Source organism: Trichomycterus rosablanca, chromosome 9 (genome assembly GCF_030014385.1).
Source record: "Trichomycterus rosablanca isolate fTriRos1 chromosome 9, fTriRos1.hap1, whole genome shotgun sequence".
NCBI classification, from domain to species: Eukaryota; Metazoa; Chordata; class Actinopteri; order Siluriformes; family Trichomycteridae; genus Trichomycterus; species Trichomycterus rosablanca.
Genome location: NC_085996.1, coordinates 1,805,224 through 1,829,179, shown reverse-complemented (window position 1 = coordinate 1,829,179; position 23,956 = coordinate 1,805,224). Strand labels below are relative to the sequence as shown.

At 42.6% G+C, this 23,956-nt stretch overlaps 1 pseudogene; it reads left to right on the top strand.

The window, feature by feature from the left end:
• Window positions 1-1,055: 1,055 nt before the first annotated feature.
• LOC134320276 (G-protein coupled receptor family C group 6 member A-like) lies at window positions 1,056-8,997 on the top strand (annotated as a pseudogene).
• The last annotated feature ends 14,959 nt before the right edge of the window (window positions 8,998-23,956 follow it).

The following is a 23,956-nucleotide window of genomic DNA, read 5'->3' as shown; positions in this document are numbered from 1 at the left end:
GCTAATAATAATCAACCAACATTCAGTGAAGAGGGATTAGGACACATGACACACACAGTGGATAGACTCCCCTCAAATAGGCATCACAGTACATCCTCTGGTAACACTGAAAGGGCACACTCACCTCTGATTAGGGCTGACAGTATGATACCACTAAAAGATCTCCCCTTATTACAACGGAGAGAATTCAAGATTCAAGGTGGTCAGATTGGAGACCATTCTGCTGACATTAGCTACAACAACTTGTGGAAACAAATAGAAGAGGGTGTGAAAGAAAACTTCGGCAGCAGTGAAATTATCCGAGGTGTATTGCGAATTATCAAACCTGGTCATTTCAAAGATATGCTGATCAACAAGGAAGACATGTCTCTTGAAGAGTTGAAAAGCTTCTTGCAGTCCCATCTTGGCGAGAGGAACAGCACTGAACTATTCCAAGAGTTAATGTGTGCAAAGCAATTAGATGGTGAAACCCCCCAACAGTTTCTCTACAGTATGATAGGACTGAAACAAAAGGTGATGTTCGCATCCAGGCAGGCTGGCTCGGATATTAGGTATGATGCCCATACTGTCCAGAACGTATTTCTTCACACAGTCTTCCAAGGTTTCAACACTAAATGCAGTGACATAAGGAGAGAATTAAGGTCCCTTCTTTCCGATGATACAGTCACTGATGAAGTGCTCTTGAGACAAGTAATTAAACTCACAAGTGATGAAAGTGAACGACAACGCAGGTTGGGACACCAACCTCGTCAAAGGCCACCTACTGCCTATAGTGCACAGCTATCTCCTGACTGTGAAAACCAAGAAAAGACATTAGAACCCAAGAGCCAAGTCAAAACACTACAGCAATTAACAGCACATATTGAAGCACTTACCACTGTTGTTGATTCGCTGAGACAATCTAAAGTGAATGAACATGCATATTCATGTAGTGTTAATCAGCCCCACATGCTAAAAAGGAGTCGACCTTACAGATGCCCAGAGTGTGTGCGAAAGGGCCTAACGAACTGCACTCATTGCTTCCTGTGTGGTGAAGAAGAGCATAAAGTCATAGGATGCATGAGGAAACCAAAGCCTTCGGGAAACGAGGTTCGGTCACGGCAGAGGGACAACCTGTGACCGGCTTAAGGAAGCAGTCCCACTCTGATGTCGAAACACGTAATACTACGCCGACACTGATGCCAGCTACTTGTGAGGGACCACCAAATAATGAAAAAATGGCTCAGCTAATTGGTAGTAAATGTCTGCTCAAGTGTTACATAAATGGATATTCTGTAACAGTCCTCCTCGACACTGGAGCTCAAGTAGCATTCTTGATCACTCATGGAGAGCCAAGTACTTACCTGATTTGCCTATCCGATCTCTAAGTGAGCTGATGGGGACCAAAGCTCTTAATGTCCATGCAGTAAACGGAGAAATTCTCCCCTTTGATGGTTGGGTAGAAGCAAGGGTGAACCTGCCAGGGAATGATGATCCAGATTTGTCCATTCAAGTGCCTTTCTTAGTGAGCCACATGAGCCTTGAAAGACCAGTACTAGGGTTCAATGTTATTGAAGAACTTATTGAAGGGCAAGAAAGTGGACCACGTATACCGCTTACGCTGGCCAACCTTTTGAGCGGGGCAATGGAGATTAGAGAGGAGGAGGCTAGTGTCATTGTAAATTTCATCCAGTCAAGGACTACTGACTTAGAACAAGCTCCGGCAAAGGTGGGGCCCCAGGACATTGTTGTCCTTCCAGGCGAAGTTACACGCATAAAGTGCAATATCCCTGTTGACTTTAGTCCACATGAACCAGTAGTGCTGTTTAAGACAGACAACAATAGCACACCATTAGAGCAACTGATTGTGGCTGAAGGGCTCGTGGAAGTCAGTCGTACTAGTAGTCCATATGTCGAAGTGCCCATTAATAATTATACCAAGCACAATATCATGCTTCCACGGAAGACAGTAATTGGTACCATCCATGCCATTTCCAAAGTAATTGAAACTGACCAGGCTGCCCACCACACTGTAAATCAGTTTGGCGTTACACCTGAGGTGAGAGTTGAGGAAACCCATCGGGCAGAATTATGGCACCCTCCTGTCAACTTAAGCCACTTAGAAGAAAGTCAGCAGGAAGTTGTTAGAAGGATGCTTTATGAAGAATCCACAGTGTTCGCTCGTGATGAGAATGACATTGGTTGTATTCCTAGTCTCCAGATGTCAATCTCACTTAAAGATGATATCCCAGTTCAGAAGTCCTATTCTGCTATCCCAAAGCCACTCTACAAAGAAGTCAAGGAGTACATTCAAGACTTACTGGTTAAGGGATGGATTGTGAGATCTAAATCTCCTTATTCTGCTCCAGTAGTATGTGTACGCAAGAAAGATGGTACACTAAGGCTGTGTATTGACTACCGGTTGCTAAACCAGAAGACCATTTCAGATAGGCATCCCCTACCCAGGATCCAGGATCTCCTTGACACTCTTGGAGGCTATAGTTGGTTCTCAATCCTGGACCAAGGGAAGGCCTATTATCAAGGCTTCATAGCTGATGGATCACAACATCTCACAGCTTTCATTACCCCTTGGGGATTGTATGAATGGGTGCGTATCCCATTCGGTTTATCAAATGCTCCTGCAGCCTTTCAAAGAAGCATGGAGGAAATGTTGAACTCACTGCGTGATGAACATTGTATCCCATACCTTGATGATGTGCTGTGTTATTCCAAATCATTTGAGGATCATGTGGAAGGTGTAAGGAAAGTCCTAAAAGCCCTCCGGGAACAGGGAGTCAAACTCAGGCCTACCAAATGTGAGTTCTTCAAGAGCGAGGTCCGCTACGTGGGGCACCTAGTTTCAGCAGATGGTGTAAGAATCGATCCAAAGGATCTGGAGGCGGTACTTTCACTTAGGGATAAGGCCCCAGCAACTGTTGGAGAGGTACGGAAATTACTGGGGTTCTTGAGCTATTATAGAAGCTACATACAAGACTTCTCCAGAGTTGCCAAACCCATCTATGAGCTTTTGCAAGCAAAGCCACCAGCTGCAGGGGTAAATAAAATGAGTAAGACCAGAGGGAAAGGAACTCAGTTACCCTCTAAAGACCCGGTCAAGTGGGCAGAGGAGCACCAAAATGCCCTAGAGAAGTTAATTGACATTCTGACTAACCCCCCTGTCCTCGCTTACCCAAATTTTGAGTTGCCCTTTGTACTTAATACTGATGCTTCTGAGCAGGGACTTGGAGCTGTACTTTATCAGTGCCAAAATGGAAAATTGAGGGTCATCGCCTATGGGTCCAGAACACTTACACCTGCAGAAAAGAACTATCACTTTCACTCAGGAAAATTAGAATTCCTTGCACTGAAGTGGGCGGTGTGTGATAAATTCAGGGACTATCTTTACTATGCCCCTCACTTTACCATATACACTGATAACAATCCCTTGACCTACATTATGCGAACAGCTAAGCTAAATGCAGTTGGTCACAGATGGGTGGGAGAACTTTCCGAGTTCAGATTTGACATCAAATACCGGCCAGGTGCCGTCAATGTTGATGCGGATACATTGTCTCGCTGGCCATTAGACATCGACAAGTATGTGGCAGATTGTGTAGAAGAGCTGTCTCCTGAAGCCATACATGCAACATGGGAAGGCAGTCAAGTGGCCAAAAGTAAAGACATAGCCTGGATGGCCACTTTGGATACGTCAACAGAGCAGAGTGTTCAGAGTCCCTTGTTGGCTGTTAGCCATGATGAAATGGAAAAAGCACAAAGAGAAGATCCTGCTATTGGGGAAGTACTAAAATTGAAAGAGACACACCAAATACTTACAAATGAAGCCAAACAGAGAGTAAATGGTTCCAGTCGAAAGCTTCTGTATGAGTGGGGAAAACTGGTCCTTGATAAAGGGCTGCTCTATCGTAAAACCAGTCAGCACTGCCAACTTGTTCTACCCACCAAGTACAGAAGCATGGCATTAAGGTACCTCCATGATGACATGGGCCATGTGGGTGTGGAAAGAGTCCTTTCCTTAGCTCGTGAAAGATTCTTCTGGCCTTACATGAAAAAGGACATTGAGACTCACGTGACAAGAAGATGTCCATGCATCAAACAGAAGAAACCAGTGACTCATGTTAGAGCCCCAATGGGTAGGATTTCCACCAGCCTGCCCCTTGAGCTTGTCTCAGTCGACTACCTCCACTTGGAGCAAAGTAAAGGCGGGTTTGAATATATACTTGTCGTGATAGATCATTTCACAAGATTTGCTCACGCGTATGCCACCAAAAACAAGTCAGCGAAGACCGCAGCAGAAAAGCTATTCAATGATTTTATTCTCCGCTTTGGATTCCCTTTAAAATTGCATCACGACCAGGGCCGTGAGTTCGAGAACGAGCTTTTTAAGACCTTAAGGCAGCTCTCTGGGGTAGGACACTCCCGTACATCACCAGGGCGTGGGGCCCTGGCCCAAAACATTTTGCGATGCCTATCAACATTTATGATACAATATATTTTTATTTCCGAGGGCCCTCCATTTTAAGGATCCTCTGACTATTAGGGACTTTGACCCCAGGGCCTCTTGGGGGCCCTAACCATGCTTTTGGGGCCCCTAGCCATGCTTTTGGGGGCCCTAGCCATGCTTTTGGGCCCCTTATGAAAATGGATGAGGCGTTGTGGCACTGCTCTGACTTCGACTTCTGGCTATTAGGGGTCCTAGGAAAGAGGGGGGCATATTTTTAGAGGGCCCTGGTTATGAGAGCCCCTACCAGAGGGCCCTAGAGAAGAGCAGGGCATACCATTAGAGGGCCCTTGATCACGAGGGCCCCTACTATGGGGCCCATGACTTCCATAGAAGTCATTTATCATGGCTCCTTGACTTTCTAGGGACCTACAAATTGCCAGGCAAGCTACCATATTTCATAACAGACGTTTTGTTGCAAATATGCGATTCAGGCCCTTACTTAATGTTTCTGAATTTATATTGTTTCAAAATTATTATGTTCAATTTCTCTTAAGCGCAGAGACACAAATTAATTTAGCAATTTTGCAATTATTTAAATTTAAGACAAGCAATTTCAAGCAGTTTGAATGCATACACACACTTAACTGAGCTATTTGATGTTCTTTTCATGCCTGACAATATGTCCAACAGTGAGCTCACTTTAAAGGTTAACTCACTCGCTGCAGCATATCCTTCAGATCTGAACATGAGCCTGGCAGATGAATTGATACAATACAAATCATTCATAAGGGGCCCAGACTATCCTTAATCCGTCCTTGCTTACAGTCAGAGAGTTCCGGTGTATGCCATCGTTAACGCCATCAGGGAACTCCTCAACTGCAGCGACACTTCCTGTTCTGGAGACGCAGACTTTCTTCCTTGGAAGGTAAATGTTGTTTATTTATGTCGGTAAAAACTTAAATTCAGCCCCTTTTTGGGGCAGCTAACTGCACCACCAAGCAAACTGTATTAAAACAGAGCCTAATGCTGTTCACTCTCTCTAGTTCTTATAACACTTCCAGGGTAACACCTCCACCACCAAAGCCAAGTCCACTGAAAAGTGTGGTTTACGCTTAACGTTTTCTTATTAGGTGCTGAGGTGGTTCAGCAGTAAAGTGCTGAAGATTATGATGAGAGAAATGTAGTCGTTGAATCGTTTCTAAATCGAGATGCAAAAAGGGAAACAGTTAACAACATCGAAGCTGTTTAACAAACTCATTATTAAAATAAAACTCAAGTACTCAAGTAACAAATGACTCTTTATAATGTTTAGCTGTTAAGCATTCTACGCCAGATAAAATTTAGCATGGACAACCAGACACTTTCCTTTAACGACAAGGGGGAATTCGAAAACGGATACAACCTCGTCATGTGGAAGAAGAGTGGTGACGACAGGGTGCTTGACGTGGTAGGAAGATTCCTCATCAGAAATGGGAAAGTGGAGGTCAATGAGAGCAAAATCCAACGGTCCAACAACACGGTGAGACTGAGTTCAGTGCTTCAGACCTGTACGACATGAACTGTGTGTTAAATATGCCAGGATACAGATCTATACAAAGTTATGACAGTTAAAATTAAAGTTCGTTCGTTCCTATTTTTATGAATGGCAGTCATAGAAAGAAAAGGAAAATTAAAAAGCAAAAATGATGAAAGTCAGAATGTAACATGATATACAAATCACTCCTGAGTATGTAAACTTTTGACTTTAATTGTAGGTTCAGACCTCTTTGAGTATTTTAACTAAACCTTTTTTTAAATCTTAGGTGCCCATCTCAAAGTGTTTAAAGACCTGCGAGCCTGTAGAATTTAGGATATTAGAACTTTCGACCTGCTGCTATGAATGTAAAAAGTGTGATGCTGGATTTTACTACGTGTCAGGTGAGTATGGATGGATGTAGAATCATTTCCTCTAAAACAGAAGGATCCGGTTCTTACGCAGATCTGCCGGCTGGAGTATTTTTTTTAGTGCAGTTATGTGCTCCATGACGTGAAAAATATAAATAAACCAAAAACAAACAAAACAGAAAGCAGTGATTTATTTATTTTTAATATATTTTTCACCATGCACTGCTTTATCCTGTGAGCTGGTGTGGTGTGATGGTAACCACGCTGCTGGTAGCAGTACTGCCTCAGCTCAGGGGGTTTAAATCCAGGGCATGGTTTACAAATACATGGTGCATGGTGGCTCATGAACCTGGATGTTGTGAGGACGCACATCAGTGCACCTTCAGTGCTGATCCCAAGCCCGGAAAAGGGTATCAAAAATGTGGACAAATGATCCCTGTAAAAAACAGGTGATGGAGCATTAACAAAAGCCTCAGTCATAAGTAAGGATGGGTCGAGGGTTGTCATTTTTTGGGAAGCTTCATCAGGCAAGGATTTTAGATTTGATTAGATTAGATTCAACTTTATTAACATTACACATGTACAAGTACAAGGCAACGAAATGCAGTTTAGCATCTAACCAGAAGTGCAATAAGCAGCAAGTGCAGGATGTACAGTATCTACGATATACATTATTTACAAAATACGGGCAGTGGTATGAACAATATATACAGGTGAATATATTATTGAATGTACTGTAAACATGATGTATAGATGGGAGTGCTATAGACATAATATACAGATTGAAATTAAGGTGATACAGATTAAGGTGCAATGAACATAATAGACAGATGTATACGATATAGGTGGAAATTATGAACAAATGAGAAAAGGTTTGTAGCGCAACCTTTACCAGGAGGAGAGATGTGGCGGGTTAACGAGGGGCAGAGTTCAGTATGGAGACAGCTCTGGGGAAAAAGCTGTTCCTCAATCTGCTGGTCTTGGTCTTGTCTAGGGCAAGAGGGCAAACAGTCTGTGTGCAGGATGGGAGGAGTCCTTAAGAATGCTGCGAGCTCGACGCAGACAGCGTTTCCTCTGTACTTTACAGTCTGTCACATTTGTTCAGTCATTCAGAAAACCATGAACGATCTCTGTGGATAAAAGGTAAGATTAAAAAACGATGCTGAAAAAACCAGTACCTGTCTGTGCACTCTCACAAACCCAAATACAAATAGAAGGGTTGCTTCAGGAGGGCATCCAGATTTGCTGTAGAGACCTCTATATAAGCGATCAGCTGAAAGAAAAAAAATGAAAAGGAGGTTAACAAATCATCAATCAACATTTTTCACTTTCTCAACTTTACTGGATTTGAATTTGTAATAAATTTAAACCAGAGTCTTTGTTCCTTTATAAGCATCCCTGTTGGAAATGTCAAAATACGTCCTCTGCTCTGTACAGAACCTGTTTTTTATCAGTCATTCGGTCTTTGACATGTACATTCCTGTCATTTTGCACTTTTACATCAATTGTTTGTCTTTGGTCATTTTATTAAGAACACTCGTCTGGTCTGTACCTTCACTGCCGTTCTCCTAATGTAGCTTTTCCACCTTTTTTCTCTTCACAGATGAAGTAAAGTGTCAAAAGTGTCCAGAGGGAACTTATTCTCTATCAGGTTCTGTAGTGGGAGATTCAGTATTTGGAGTGGTCCTCAGCGTACTCCATTGTGGTGTTGATTGGAACAGTGATAGGAATCCTGCTACTGGTATCATCGCTGATCTATTTCGTTCTACACAGGAACAATTCCATAATCGAGGACAACGTAGTCTTGTCTTGTATTATGATGTTTGGCCTGATGGTGAGTTTCGGAGGTCTGATTCTCTTTTTAGGCTGGCCCAGCGACCACCACTGCAGGGCCCAGCAGGCCATGTATGGTCTGGCCTTCACCCTCTGTGTGTCGTGCATTCTCACGAAAGCTTTTGTGTCGTTCTTAGCCATCATGTCTATCAGCCCTGAGAGGCAGCGCTTCTTCAGTAAGTTTAACAAGCGTTATATCATCATCGCTCTACTGACTGGTGCTCAAGTTCTTGTTTTTTTCTTCTGGTTCATATTCGGTTCTCCAAAGGTTGAAGAGAAGGAGTTATCTGAGTCAGTTATCAAAATCCGTCAGTGCACTCAGGGCTCTCTGGTCGGAGCGATGCATGTCTACATTGCGGCTCTAGCCATGTCGTGCTTCTTCTTAGCCTTCAAAGGAAGAGTGGACAATACTGAGCCGATAGTCTTCAGCATGCTCTTTCATTTGTTCGTCTGGCTTTGTTCAATTCCACTCTTCATCACCCAAACGGATCAGCGTACCCTCATCCAGGTCTCTGCCATGATGGTCTCCAACTATGGAGTCATCGTCTGCCACGTCCTCCCAAAGTGGCATAAAATAATCTCGAAAAAGATCGATGACGCGAAGCCAAAACCCGAAGATGACATGAGCGAAACATCTGAGGACTCAGGACTTAGTCCTGAAGAAGAGTTACCTTCACCCAGCGCATCATCACAAACCCAACTTTGGCATGAAGACTTCAATGACCAAATGGGGTAAAAGGCTGCAAGAAGCAGGAATCAGCTCACAAAATGACTTTTAATTACTTCTGATCAGTTTTGGTAATCATACTGGCGGTACTTGCTCTACAAGTTCATTCACTACACAGAATGTCATCTGGAGGAATTTTATCCAGGCTGTTTAAAAAACGGCCTAAAATAGTACCAAATCCTGCAGAAAAGATAAAGCGCCAACATTTAATGAAAAAACTAAATGACAGAAGTGTAGAAAGCTAATCCCTGTTTCAGTGTTAAGGTTAAGAGAAGGCTTTAGGATGTTTTCATTGAAGAAAAATAAAAGCCAGAATGTTTGTAGTTTTTACTAAGATGGTTATAACAAAATTTAATCATTTTCCTAACCGCTTATCCAATCAGGGTCGCAGGGAGTGCTGGAGCCTATCCCAGCTCTTCAATGGGCGCAAGGCACACAGTAACACCCTGGACGGGACTCAGTCCATCACAGGGCACACACACACACACATTCACCTACAAGGCAATTCAGTGTCTACAATGAACCTGACTGCATGTTTTTGGACTGTGGGAGGAAACCGGAGCTCCCGGAGGAAACCCACACAGACACTGGGAGAACATGCAAACTCCACACAGAAAGGACCCGGACCGCCCCACCTGGGAATCGAACCCAGGACCTTCTTGCTATGAGGTGACAGTGCTACCCACTGAGCCACCGTGCCGCCTGGTAATAACAAAATTAGCCAAATAATGTTTTACCTAATAATCTTATTATACATGTATGTACAGTATGCTCTATATTTCACTGATGAAGTATATTTTACATGAAATGCTGAATGGTGAGAATGGTATGAGTGTATTTGTATTTTTTACTGTTTTATTAAAACATTTTACTACATTTTACACTGTATGTTTCTTCTGTATGCTTTGAGAACTGGAGAAAAGCTGTAAATGTTTAACAATATTCAATATTCAAGTGTTTATATAAATTTGTTAATGAGCCATTTTTACTGGCACACACTGGGATAAAAGGCTGATGAAGCACTGAGGTGGTTCATGTTGGGGTCACAAACATTAAGACCTTAAAATCAGATCACTGGCCAAAATGTTATGACGTGTAACATCTATAATCTCAGACATACGATCTTTACAGGTTGTACACAGATTGTATAAACGTATCTCAGGGGCTCAAAAAAAGAGCAAAACAACTTTAAATCTTTCAGCTCAATCACATTAAGAGCGCCGAGCTCAAGCTGCTCTGCAGGTAAACAGAATATAAATAACCTAACACTCACATAACAACTCTTACAAGAACAACATTTCAGTCTGTGTTTCATCTTCAGACTCGTTCAAACAAATACAGTAAATTCAGAAAGTATTCAGACCCCTTGACGTTTACAGGCTCTGTGATGTGAATTTGATTTTGCAAGAATATAATTTATCATTTTTTACTGTTTTTAAGTGAAAACGTTTTGAGTTTTCCGAGATGTAATTTAAAATAAAAAACCCTGTAATCTCTCCCAAAGATTACACCCAAACTCACGTGTGCAAAGCTTGTTGAGACATATCCAAGTGCAACTTGCAGGTGTAATTGCTACCAAAGGGCTTCTACAAAGTATTGGGTCTGAATACTTTTGTGAATAAGAGACTTCAGTTTTCGTTTTGTTAGCTTTTTTTAAATTCTCCAAACACCAAACAGCAAGTTTCGAGACATTCGAGAGGTCTGAATTTATTTTCTGAATTTATTGTACATATCGTCGCTGTCTGTTGAAAAACACGTATCTCCAAAAACCCAACTTTTCAGGAACTTTTTCCTCTGACAGTAACGGTGCAAACAAACCACAGATACGCAATTTAGATACAATAGGGCTCATTTACCACTGCACATAACTTATCTAAGATGTTTCTAGTCTGAAAAAGACTGAGTTCACGCAAAACATAAAGTGAACTAGTTAGTTTTTGGTAAGTTAGCTGGCTAAGGTTAGCTGGCTAGTCAATATGCAAGCTAATCTTCAAGTAAACATGTAATAAGAACCACTCATATGAACGCGAGCTCACACACGATTGTGACAAATAAAAGCGTATTTTAGAGACCAAAGTGCTCATTTTAAGAAGAAACAGAAGTTTCATTCTTACCTTAAAGGCTTGAACTACTCGGACGCAGCAAACAAGTTCCAAATCTTTCAACTCAACTCAAACTGAGCTTTATTAGTTACATATTAGTTACAATATAATCACAAAATAAAGCAAAAATAAAAGCAGTACCAAGGGGTGGGGGGGGGGGGGGGTGGGGGGGGAGATACACGGTTTTGATGGACAGGTCTAGCAGCCAATGGAAATACTCGTTAAAGAGATTGAATGATTTTTCATCTTTTTATTGGTCATTTTGATATTCGCTGCTAAGGACAGACAGAGATTTATACCCATGTAAAAAAACTCCGCCAAGGACGGTCCCAAGCCCGGCTGCAAAAGGAGGAGGGTTGGGCGTGGGGCTAGCTACCCCACCCTGTAAAAAAAACCCCTAGCTACAGAAACGCCAACAAGAATACTAACAGACACCACGGACCTGGGAGAAGATGGACCTCCAGCTGGAAGGCGTATGACGTCGGACGGTGAAAGCCAGAGTCATCTAGAAGCCGTCGGGCCGAAGACCATCGTCTCCACCAGGACCACCACTACCATCGCTACATGGAACGTCCGGACCATGTATGAGACTGGAAAGACAGCGCAAGTGGCCGCAGAGATGAGGAAGTTTAACCTCACCGTCTTAGGAATCAGCGAGTCAAGGTGGACTGGCTCCGGGCAGAAGCGACTGACTTCCGGCGAGTTACTGTTGTACTCGGGACACGAGCAGGAAGAAGCCGCACACACCCATGGAGTGGCCCTGATGCTTTCCAAGTCGGCACAGAGAGCGCTCATTGGGTGGGAGGCGCACGGACCACGGATCATGACAGCCTCCTTCCATACAAAGAGGAAGAGGATCAATATGGACATAATCCAGTGCTACGCCCCGACGAACAACAGTGAAGAGGAGGAGAAGGAGAACTTTTACAACAGACTGTCAACCACCATACAAGACAGACCAAAGAGGAACATCGTCATCGTAATGGGTGACTTCAACGCCAAGATCGGCAACGACAACCGAGGGTACGAGGAGATCATGGGGCAGCAAGGGCTGGGCGAGATGAACGAAAACGGGGAGAGATTTGCCGATCTATGCGCCGCAAGTAACCTGGTCATCGGAGGAAGTGTTTTTCATCACAGGAGGATACACAAGGCGACTTGGGTGTCACCAGACCTGTCGACGGAAAACCAGATCGACCACGTGTGCATCGGGAAGAAGTTTCGCTGCTCTCTTCAAGACGTACGCGTCAAACGAGGAGCAGACGTTGCTTCCGACCATCATCTCCTTGTGGCTAGATTGAAGCTGAAACTGAAGAAGAACTGGACAGGGGGGTCCAGCCAACGACAGCGCTATAACATCGCTACGCTGAAAAACAGCAAGAAGAAAGACGAGTTCAAGGTCACCCTCTCCAACAAGTTCCAGGTCCTAGAAGAGCTGCTTGAAGATGAGACGATAGAACAGAAGTGGCAGAAAGTGAAAGAAGCGGTGACTTCAACATGCCAAGAAGTTCTGGGCTTCAAATCTTACACACACAAGGAATGGATCTCAGCAGAGACGCTACAGAAGATAGAAGAAAGAAGAGAAAAGAAAGCAATGGTGAACAACAGCAGAACAAGAGCAACAAAAGTAAAAGCACAAGAAGAATATACAGAAGCTAATAGAATTGTCAAGCAAAGCATCAGAGTAGACAAGCGGAGTTACATAGAGTCACTGGCAATAGAAACAGAAGAAGCAGCGCATCAGAACAGCACCAAGGACCTGTATCCCATCATCAGGAAACTATCTGGAAAGTTTGCCAAGCCAGAGAGGCCAGTAAAGAACAGGAATGGAGAGGCGATAGCAGACGAAGAAGGACAGAAGAAGAGGTGGATCGAGCACTTTCAGGAGTTACTTAACAGGCCAGCTCCTGCAAACCCACCGGAGATACCGCCAGCCGAAAGCGACCTGCCAATCAGGTGCTGTGCACCCACGAAGGAAGAGATCCGAAGCGCCTTCAAGCAATTGAAGAACGGCAAGTCTGCAGGACCTGACAGCATCCCGGCAGAAGCGCTAAAGGCGGACGTCGAGACCAGTGTGGAGCTCCTCCACCCACTCTTCTGTAAAATCTGGGAAGATGAAGAAGAACCAACTGAGTGGAAAGAAGGCTACCTCATTAAACTCCCCAAGAAAGGTGACCTCAGTTCTTGCTCCAATTACCGAGGGATAACGCTGTTGTCCATCCCAGGGAAGGTGTTTAACCGCATCCTGCTTAACAGAATGGAAGACGCTGTTGACCCGCAGCTTCGTGACCAACAAGCCGGCTTCCGTAAGGAAAGATCGTGCACGGACCAGATCGCAACCCTGCGCATCATTCTGGAGCAGTCCCTAGAATGGAACTCGCCTCTCTACGTCAACTTCATCGACTACAAGAAGGCGTTTGACAGCGTCAACAGGCAGACCCTCTGGAGACTACTGAGACACTACGGAGTGCCAGAGAAGATTACCAACATCATCAGGAAGTCATATGAAGGAATGACCTGCAGAATAGTGCATGGCAGACAGCTCACCAACGCCTTCGAAGTAAGAACTGGAGTGAGGCAAGGCTGCTTACTCTCGCCCTTCCTGTTTCTGCTGGCCATAGACTGGATCATGAAGACATCTACAGACCAGAAGCGTAACGGCATTCAGTGGACACTTTGGAAGCAGTTGGACGATCTAGACTTTGCCGATGATCTGGCTCTCCTCTCCCATACCCAACAACAGATGCAGGAAAAGACCAGCATCATTGCGGACAACTCAGCTAGATTGGGCCTTAGCATCAACAGAGGGAAGAGCAAGGTGTTCAAGATCAATGCATCTAACGAGACACCCATCGCAGTCCAGGGTGAGGCGCTGGAAGAGGTGGATAGTTTCACCTATCTCGGCAGCATCCTGGACAACCATGGAGGAACAGATGCAGACGTCAGAACCCGCATCGGTAAAGCACGAACAGCCTTCCATCAGCTGAAGAACATCTGGGGATCCAGCGAGATCAGCATCACCACCAAGATCAGGCTCTTCAACACCTTAGTAAAGCCAGTACTACTCTACGGAGCAGAGACCTGGAGAACCACCGCCATCACCATGAAGAAAATCCAGGTCTTTATTAACACCTGCCTCAGGAAGATCTTAAAGATCCGCTGGCCCGACAAGATCAGCAATGTAGAACTGTGGCAACGAACAAAGCAGCAGCCTGTTGACCAAGACATCCTTCAGAGACGCTGGCGATGGATTGGCCACACCCTCCGCAAACCTACATCAAACATCACCAAACAATCCCTCACCTGGAACCCTCAAGGGAAGAGGAAGAGAGGACGGCCTAGAAATACCTGGCGCCGAGACCTGGATGCAGACGCCAACCAGATGGGCAAGACGTGGGGACAGCTGGAGAGACTCGCCCGGAACCGTGATGCCTGGAGAGAGCTTGTCGGCGGCCTATGTCCCAGACGGGACCACAGGCGGAAATGAAATGAAATGAAAAAAAGTGAAAACTGCTTTATGTTTTTCATCAGACAGCAACGATATGCTATATAGTGGAAGCCAAAAGACCAGTAGTGAAAATGCTTTTATTTTTATTAATGGGATTTTACTGAATTGAAATTTAATAATCAGTTTAAAAATTAAATAAAAAAGTAAATGGCTGATTTGTATAGCTGTGTGTCATCTGCATAACAGTGGAAATTTTTTATAGATACTAATAATAGATAATAATCCAGGTATGCCTTCTGTATCAGGTACTAAATAACCATGATGATTTTTATTTAATCAGGAATAATCGCCGAGGCACCTGACTTCTGTGAAGAGATTAAACGGAGCTCTTACGTGGGCACCTTATTCCCTTATAGTGACCATCTGCGAGAAGCGAGGATCACCAATCCTGCTTTATCCTCTTAGTCACTTGACTAGTGGAAGAAGGCACGGCACAGATGAGAAACTTCTGGTTATACTGATTTGTTTTTGAAGGAAAGATTTTGCAGGGAATAATAAGGAGCCAAGACAGGAGTCATAGGATGAAACTGAGAATCTAAGAAGATGACTGTGGAATATCTGTGATAAGTAAGGTTTGCTTTAACTCAATCTAATTTAAAAAAGCTACGGATCATTTTCATTTGGTTCATAAAAAATGGGATGCTCACCTTTGAAAGGTCAGCTCTGTACTGGAGTCTACAACCACAGCCAGAAAGATCTGCAGCTTCAAAGCAGCAGTGACTTCTCGTCTAACAGGACAGAAGTACAGAGCTGGACCGAGACAGGTGAAGTTCTCACTGGACCAGCGGTTTCAGAAGAAGAAAGCAGTGCTGCACCACTCCAAGGTAAAATATCTGCACCCAGTGACGTGTTATGTGAAACTACTACAACTGCTGATGAAAGTGTTGATGTACCAGAGACAAACTCACAGGAGGAATTACTGACCGAGGAAACAACAGACATGAAGGATAAAAACGGCAGCAAAACAGCCAGGAGGAAAAGAGGCAAAGAAAAAGTGTCGGTTTTCTTAAAAGAGCAGCAATTGATCAACAAACAGCTTACAAGTACCTGAAACCCAATTCCCCCAAATACGAGTCCCTGCTAGGACTCTTGGACAAGACAACCCAAACCCAACTGTCTATACAACCTTTGGTGGATTTACTAGTATTACAGTATGAGGAGATCATCCAGACCTTAGAGGAAATGACGACTCAGGGGGAACAATTGCTGGACCTTCGCAAAGACATGGCCGACTGGCCGACGGCACAAAAGGATCGACAGATAGACCCAGACATCCGAGAAGATGATGTGAATTCAGATGAAACCCCTCCAGACCTACCGCAGATGCTCCAACACTTCATTGACGAAATGAAGCAAGTTGGAGATTCACTGAAAGGACTTGGTGACGCCGCCATAGAGGAAGCAGCTGAATATTTTGGCTCAGTCTCACAACTGCTGGGGGAAAAACTGGCAGGCCAAGAGAACAGCTGAGGAACAATTGAATCAAGTGTTGGCTAGTGTGGAAGCTGCCAGCTTAGGGAAGTCCAGTCCAGAAGACTCCTCTCTGCACAGCGAGGACAGCGGCATCGGTGCAGACAACGACTGCCAGATCGGTTCAGCACGAGTTCGCGTCCATCGCAAAAGCTCTGGGTCTGGAGCCAAACCTGGTTCTTCCACTGGACATCCTGAGAATCCTGAAGATTCACCTGATCAGCTTAGAGAAGATAAAGGGGATAAAAATGATGAAGATTTTGCTGATGATGATCATGCTGACAACACGCCTGATGTGAAAGAGGAAGTACAAGATGAAGTGGAAATGAATAGTAATTTGGAAGCCAAAAATATGTCGATTCAGTCTCAGAAAGACCTCAAAGCGCAGCTTCAGTTCAGCCTACAAAATAACTGGCCAGACAATAGTACTGTTGATCAGACTTATCGAAAAGATAGAAACATCAGACGACCCCAAACTGTAAATAACCCCCCTGTACCTTGTCCAGGTAAACCTATGTATCCTGGTTTGAGAGGCACATGGAGGTCACAGTCTGCTGATTGCTTATACAGTAAAATAGACTACATGGTGCAAAGGCAGGACAGATGTCAGAGCATCAAAAAAAACAAGACGGCACAAAGTCCACAATATGGAAACAGGGTAACAGTTAAACCTAACCTAGTTCCTCGCTTGCCTCCTGTATTTGTACCTGAACCACCTGGGAAAAATGCTGTCAAACGACTTATCTGCACCTTCAGCCAGGGGGTACAGGACACGTCCAACCACAAGCCCAGCAACAGGTCTGCAAGATTTAGAAGCAGAAGGGTCTTTCCTGCCTGCATTAACTAACTACAGGGCAAGTGTTTCCACCACTGACCACAACAATTATCCTCCTGAAAAGGAGTTCTCGGTACAGCCTGAGGAAGTGGACGCTGACAGTCTTCCACCTCCTCCACCCGAGGTACTAATGGACAGCTCCTTTAACAGCAATGATGATTGCAATCCAAGACAGGATCGTGGTAGAATTCAGGGACTACGAGTGTCACTACAAACGGTACCTTTGCTTCCCAGCCAGGACAATAATTCAGAGGGATCTCTGACTGACTGCCACATTTGCTTCAGATAAACAGGAAGCTGACAGACTTTTCCAGCATTCCCATAAATTCAGCCCAGGAGATTACACTACTCCACCGGCCTCCAGGGCCCAAATTCCACCCTCAAGTTACTCTGTACGCCACAGAGATCCAAGTCTACCCACTGTATCTTCATCTTCAACCTGTCCTGTTCAGTGTGAAACCTTCACAGCTCCACCATCTTCATGTGTCCAAAGCTGGACCAGAAAAAGCAGTGATGATGAAAACGGATTTTTGTTGGCCTCTAATTCATCATCATTTGGTAGCGCTCAGACCCAGCTGAAGACTCAGTCGTCCTCCCAGGCTCTGACACCTTCCTGTAGGTCCACATTACCACGACCGTGGGGAGAGGTATCCAGAGGGAGACTGCAGAGTTCCTGCTCTGGCCAGACCTTTACAGGAAGTTGTTTTTTAGCCTACAGACCAACTCCCAGGCAGCGACCATCTTTATCCAGTGTCTCAGAACCACACAATGAAGGCAGTGATGATAATACGTCAGCCAGTGAGAGGTAAACGTGTCCCAACACATAAAACACCATGTAAACGATGTGCTATAACTTTCTTTAACGTAACAGGACATGCTGCAGGATTGAAAAATGTTCTAATCAGGTCAGATAAATATCATGGTGAGGAATGTGTGTTCTGTTTTTGTGGTGAATCTTCATGCCATCAAGATGATCTGCAATCACTATAAAGGATCTTTATGTGAAAATGTGTGTCAACCCATCTGCAATACACTATATGGTCAAAAGCATGTGGACACCCCATCCTAATTATATTTATGGGACCATCCAACTACAGGCCTTGATCAGGGGCAGTTGTGGGGCTTGACTGGCAACCTGATTACTAACCCAGTACCTTAACTACTGAGTTACCACCACCCTAGGTATTATTGAGTCCTGGTGTAGCCATACCAATCACTCTAAGTGTGGTTTAATGTGTGTGGTGTGGAAGAACTCCAGTTGAATGCACATCCTGTCCCAAACCACACTCCACACCTTTTTTAGAATTTGGAATTCTGACACACTTCATGACCCTGTTGAAAGCCCTTCTAGAAAAGAGGAGTGAAGAAGAGCCCTTGGTTTTGTACCGAGAGGTTCAACAAACGTTTGTCCATATAGTGTGTGACAGTGAGGTAAATTAGAGGTAGACGTGTAAGAACCTCATGAACCTCAATAGTGCTTTTTTAGTCAACTATTAATAAAGACACTGCGCTCCAGGTGAGAAGATTCGTGAGTGTTTATGTAAGAACCAAGACGCTTCCACATTAGCTGCTGAACCGTTCTGAACTCGTGACCAGGATGCAGCGTGGAGCTGCAACACTAGCGCATTCACCTAGTCTGATTGGGAGGATTAAGTTTAATCCCCCTAGATTAAGATTTACCTGATCATGACTGAACAACAGCTTAGACGCCTGCCCTGCTGCCTTACATACAATTCCCCTGCATTCTCCAAACCCAAAGCTGAATAATAATAATAATAATAATAATAATAATAATAATAATAATCCTTTCAATGAGTTTTACTATTAGCTTCACTGCATTTGAAAATCTTGGCCTTAGCAGATACTTCAGAGCCAAAATAATGCAGCATGGTGTGCCACAAGGTTCTGTTCTAGGGCCCTTTTAATCTTCTAAAATATGTAACAGAGTGTGTAACTATTTAAATAAATAAGAGTTATTCTAAACAGTTTATTCAGACTGAGCAGCTCAGAAAAACTGAGTTTTGGATAGATAAAAATAAATAAAATACATTTAAAAATGATTTTTGATTGTTTACTTATTCTGTCATAATTCTTTTGGCTGCTCCGGTATATTAGGGGTCAACACAGCATCTGTATCTGGTCTTTACATAGCTTGGCACAGCTTTTATTCTGATACAACCCTCCTGTTTCTGTCTGGGCTTGGAACCAGCACTTACAAGTGCACCTCCTAGTGCTGTTTTGACCATCCAAACCCTGGATCCCCAGATCTCAACAGTAAAGGACAAATGTACCACTGTGCCAACCGAGCGCCGCTTTATTCTGTCATTATAAGATCACTGATTTAATTCTTGACCTTAATGCTTGTTTTGTAAAACCAAAACTTCACTTAAGGACTCAGCCGTAACCCTCAACACTACTTTCATAATTCTGATATAAACTTTTCTCTTAAATCTCATCTGTTCGGTGAGTAAAGCTTATAATAAAATAATCAGTGAATGTCGGTAAGTTTGTAATGATTCACCTCTGTTGGATCTGATCACAATGGTTGCTCTTTTATCTTTGCTCTTTTCTAGAAGAGACTTGGAGCAGGACAGTGTTTACAGCGCAGCAGGTCGAACCCGAGTCCAGCCAGATTAAAGATAATCAGGATTAAGTCCTTTTTTAACCTCTCCATCATTCTGAGGGGCGATTTTAAAAAATACGTCCAGATGCTGAAATAGGAGACACTTTGTTGTCAGGTGATCATGTGTTTATAATGGTGTAATTATTTGTGTTTGGATGCAAATTTGTTAGCGTTTTTATGTTAATTAAATGTAATACAGGTCACTTATTACGAAATACTTGCTGCTATTTAATACAAGATTATAAAAGGTCCTTGTTTTTGATTGGCTGACAGGTGTATTAAGTAATAATAGGACAGATCTAGGATAGAGCCAGTAAATAGTTTAAACATGACCAGTTTTCCATTAATATTATTAGATATTTTACAAAAAAAAAAAAAAAAAAAAAAAAAAAAAAAATATATATATATATATATATATATATATATATATATATATATATATATATATATATATATATATATATCTTATATATATATATATATATATATATATCTTATATATATATATATATATATATATATATAAGAGCTGAAAATAAATAGGCCAACTGCCGTTAGCACTGAAAGGAAACGTGCTTATATGTGTGTTGCCCTCTCTTCTTGTGAACCACAATGGGACCAGATCATACATAGCAAACAGGCCCATCCTTCTCATTGAGTAAGTGAATTTTGTTTGTTTTGTGTTTTAGTATACATTTATAGAAATATATATTTTTATGTTGCCTGGGTCGCGTTAAAACATCATGGACAAGATGTGGGTCACCAGAAAAAAGTTTGAAAAACCCTGCTGTATTGAATGCAGTGTAGTGGTTCATTTTGTATGTTCTTAGTTCCACCTAGTGGGGAATAAAAATGGCTGCACTGAGAAAAATCTAAAGTTGTGCATGAAATCCTCTTTTCTTCATGGGATCATAGAGTCAGAGTGAGCATCTCAGTGTCAGTGTAGCAATCCTCTTAAACCCAAGACCTAAGAGTCCAGTAGCCCAAGAGTCCAGTAGCCATGAATTGAGTATTGGGGGGACCAACTCTACTGGGGGTCCCTGATGTTCTAAACATTTCTGCCAAATCAACGACTAATGCTAGAAAGTTCAACAGGTTTATTTGTCATTTTTATGTCAGTATATGTCCCTCACATTTGAGAATTGGGGTGTTCCCCTAATATATATTGTGATTATTACAGCTCTTGGGGTACCGTATTTTTTGATGTTGGTTAATTTATTGTCAGCTACATACAGATAATTTAGTGTTTGGTGGTTAAAGTTTGGGTTTTAAAACGTTTAAGTTTGATATCTGTGTTTTGGACATGTCTTCTACAGGAAACTCTCATCTGCACATTTATTTTAAAGCTGTTTATATCTAATTATTACAAATAGTGACATGTATTATTTTACTTTATGTCACTAATGTATTATATGTGCATGCACACTGTAAAAAAAAAAAACTGGGTGCCAAACAAAAGCCAGCCACTGTGGGACAGCTCGGTGTGACTGGGCATTACTGCTGGCAGGGACACAGGGAAGAATGTGGGTATTATTTCAGACTGGTAGTGAACTCATGCTCTCTCTGGCCCTAGAGCACGAGATTTAGCTTCCCTTAAGAGCTTTAACTTCACACTTTAATAATATCGTTCACAAATGTTAGTCATGGCCGTGCATTAGGCTCTCATCCCACATGTTAACAGAGCGTGGGCATGAATTATGCATATTGATAAGGTCACCAGCAGCTCTCTGTAGGGTTGTTTGTTCTAACACACTGTTTGTTTGCTGTACAGGCGCCATGGCAGAACTCGGTGCAAAGCATTTTCTGAAGAAACACCAGGCGGAACTTATCAAAAGGACAAGAAATCCATTAGGTCTGGCTGATGTTCTGCGTGGGAAGGGCATTATTAAAGCTGAAATGTATTCTAACATCAAAAGACAGACAACCAGCCAGAAACAAATGAGAGAATTATACGAGCACCTGAACAGCGAGAAAGCCTATCAGTGTGTTTATGATTGGCTAAAAGAGAACGAGTCTGATTTAATGAAAGAACTGGGTAAGCCTGACTTTTGAGTTTTGTTTTTAAATCATAATAATAGAACTAATAGAATTAATTGCTTCTGTGATTTTGTTCCAGCTGACGACTGTGTTTTAGATAAATACCTCTTCCCCTTACCAAGTCCTAATGGTCATTAGTTGATGGTAACCAGTAACCAATGGGCATATATAGTGATCCTTCAGAATAACACATCACTGAGTGTGAGGTCAATAAGTTTTCATGCTTTACTGAATCAAAAACCAGCCCAACATAACAAACATGGCAGTAAAACAGTAACATCAAAAGAATTTGGTCACTTTTAGCTTTAAAACTAATAATTATTAGACAAAAAAGAACATACTTGTTATGAATTGTTGCTACACCTGCCGGTTTGGAGATGGGGGGGGGATTCATCTGATCCCAGGGGTGCAAAGTTAAGCATTTTACTGGTGTAGCTTGATAACAAGTTCTGTAGAGAACTTATTCACTAAAGGAGCCGAATATTAACTGCTGGCTGTAAGAAATGACAGAATTGATCATGATCATTGGTTTGTTGGTTGATTTATTAACATTTCTAACAGAAATGAGGTTGACAATGCCGAACCAGAGAGTAAGTCACAGTAAAACTCTGACCTATAGGGCTGAGGTCCCCAATCTTTTTTGCACCATGGACCGGTTTTATTTAAGACATAATGTCACGGACTGGCAGGGTGGGAGGATTTAAAATAAAATAACTATGTAACTGTGTAATAACTAACTCACAATAATGGAAAATCAGCTTTTTTCAATGCAACAAGACGCAGCTCCCACCTAGTGGTGATAGGAGGCAATAGCGCCTGAAGTGTGTTGAAAATTGGCGCAGTGTTTTCATTGCTATTGTAGCGTCTCTAATTATTTTTTCTTTCTGTGCGGCCCAGTAATAAATGACCCACAGACTGGTAGCGGTCTTTTTTTTGCGCAACGAGATCTGATCTGCACATCAGTTCAGCATGGCAGAAGCTCAAGTTATGCCTGGTTCACACTACATGATTCTAGCCCTGATTTTCGCTCGGTGACGGGTCGGTGCTGGATTCGGGAGGAACTCGGTGTTCGCTCTGCGATCAAAACTCGGCTCTCAATCAATGTGAGAAACAGCGAGGGGAAACACAGGGGCGAGGTTGTAAACAGGTGGTTCAGGAGCGGAATATAGTTTCTATCAGAATACATCAGCACACGCGAGTTTTACAGTATTTCTGACCTGATCGTTCTCTACAAAACAAAATATTTATTAACCTCCAACTCACTATAGAACAAGCCATGCTGCTCGTGTTGCCAAATCCACTCAGATTCATTTATTTCATCGGCGCACAAACTTTCATCTCTCGCTACTTGTTGATGTGCATGTTTGGACGTGGTATCATTAAACCTTTCATCACTTCTCACGTGTGTTTTCGTGACAGAACGTAGTTTTGGAGAGCAGAGAAGCTCACCTGTGATTCCCCCTGGTGATAGATGGTGTAGTGTAAAAACCCCCATCGCCGATCAGTCGTGTAGTGTGAACATTACAGCGACCAGGTGTTAATCAGAGTGTCGTGTCGTGTAAACTTGGCATAAGCTGTTCAACAGCCAGGTGTATGTTTACATTACATTTACAATGTTGTAGCGTGTCAGACATATAAAATAATAATAAAAAATGAATGTTACTGTTTTCTGTTTTGGAGTAATTATTTATGTAAACAAAATACACAAATATTTTTAATAATGAAAATATTATGTTCTTTGTACAATTAGCACATTCGTTCTCTGAACATCTGTACATATTTAAACAAAACCTGTTAATGTAACTCAAATATGCCTAAATGTGTTGAATCGAAATCGAATCGAATCGGGACCTTGTGAATCGAATCGAATCGAATCGATCCAGGAAATTAGTGGCGATACCCAGCCCTACTCTTTTCCAGACATTATTTATTTCATATAACTGATTTGGCTGAAACACTTAAAGTAAATCATTAAAATACCTTTATACATTTAGTCATTTTTAGGTATATTAAGGTCTTGCTTGATGATTTGAAGGTATTTGTGATTTTTCTGTGTGTGTGTTATTTTTCCTTATATGTTTACACAGGGAAGAGGTTTAGGAGTCAAACAGAGGACGGCGTGGATGAACCAGATAACCGTCTCAATAATTCTCCAAGTAAGTAAAAACTAAATTCTTACTAACCCACTAAAATCTATTAATGCTTTAATGTCGTCATCCCATCCAGGGTATTCCTGCCTTGCACCCAGTCTTTCCTGGTGAAACCAGACCATCCGCGACCCTGACCAGGACGACAATAAAAAAATTCAAAACTACGGCAATCATTTATTAATCTGTAATTGAGCAACACAGACGGGTCACGTTTAATACATGACAGTAAAAAGAAGAATGTGTGATGTGTTACTTCCCTTAAATCTTTATTTAACTGATAAAAGTACAAAGAAAAGATTCTTAATGTTTCACTGATCAACCTCATTCTAGTTTGTAAATAGAAACA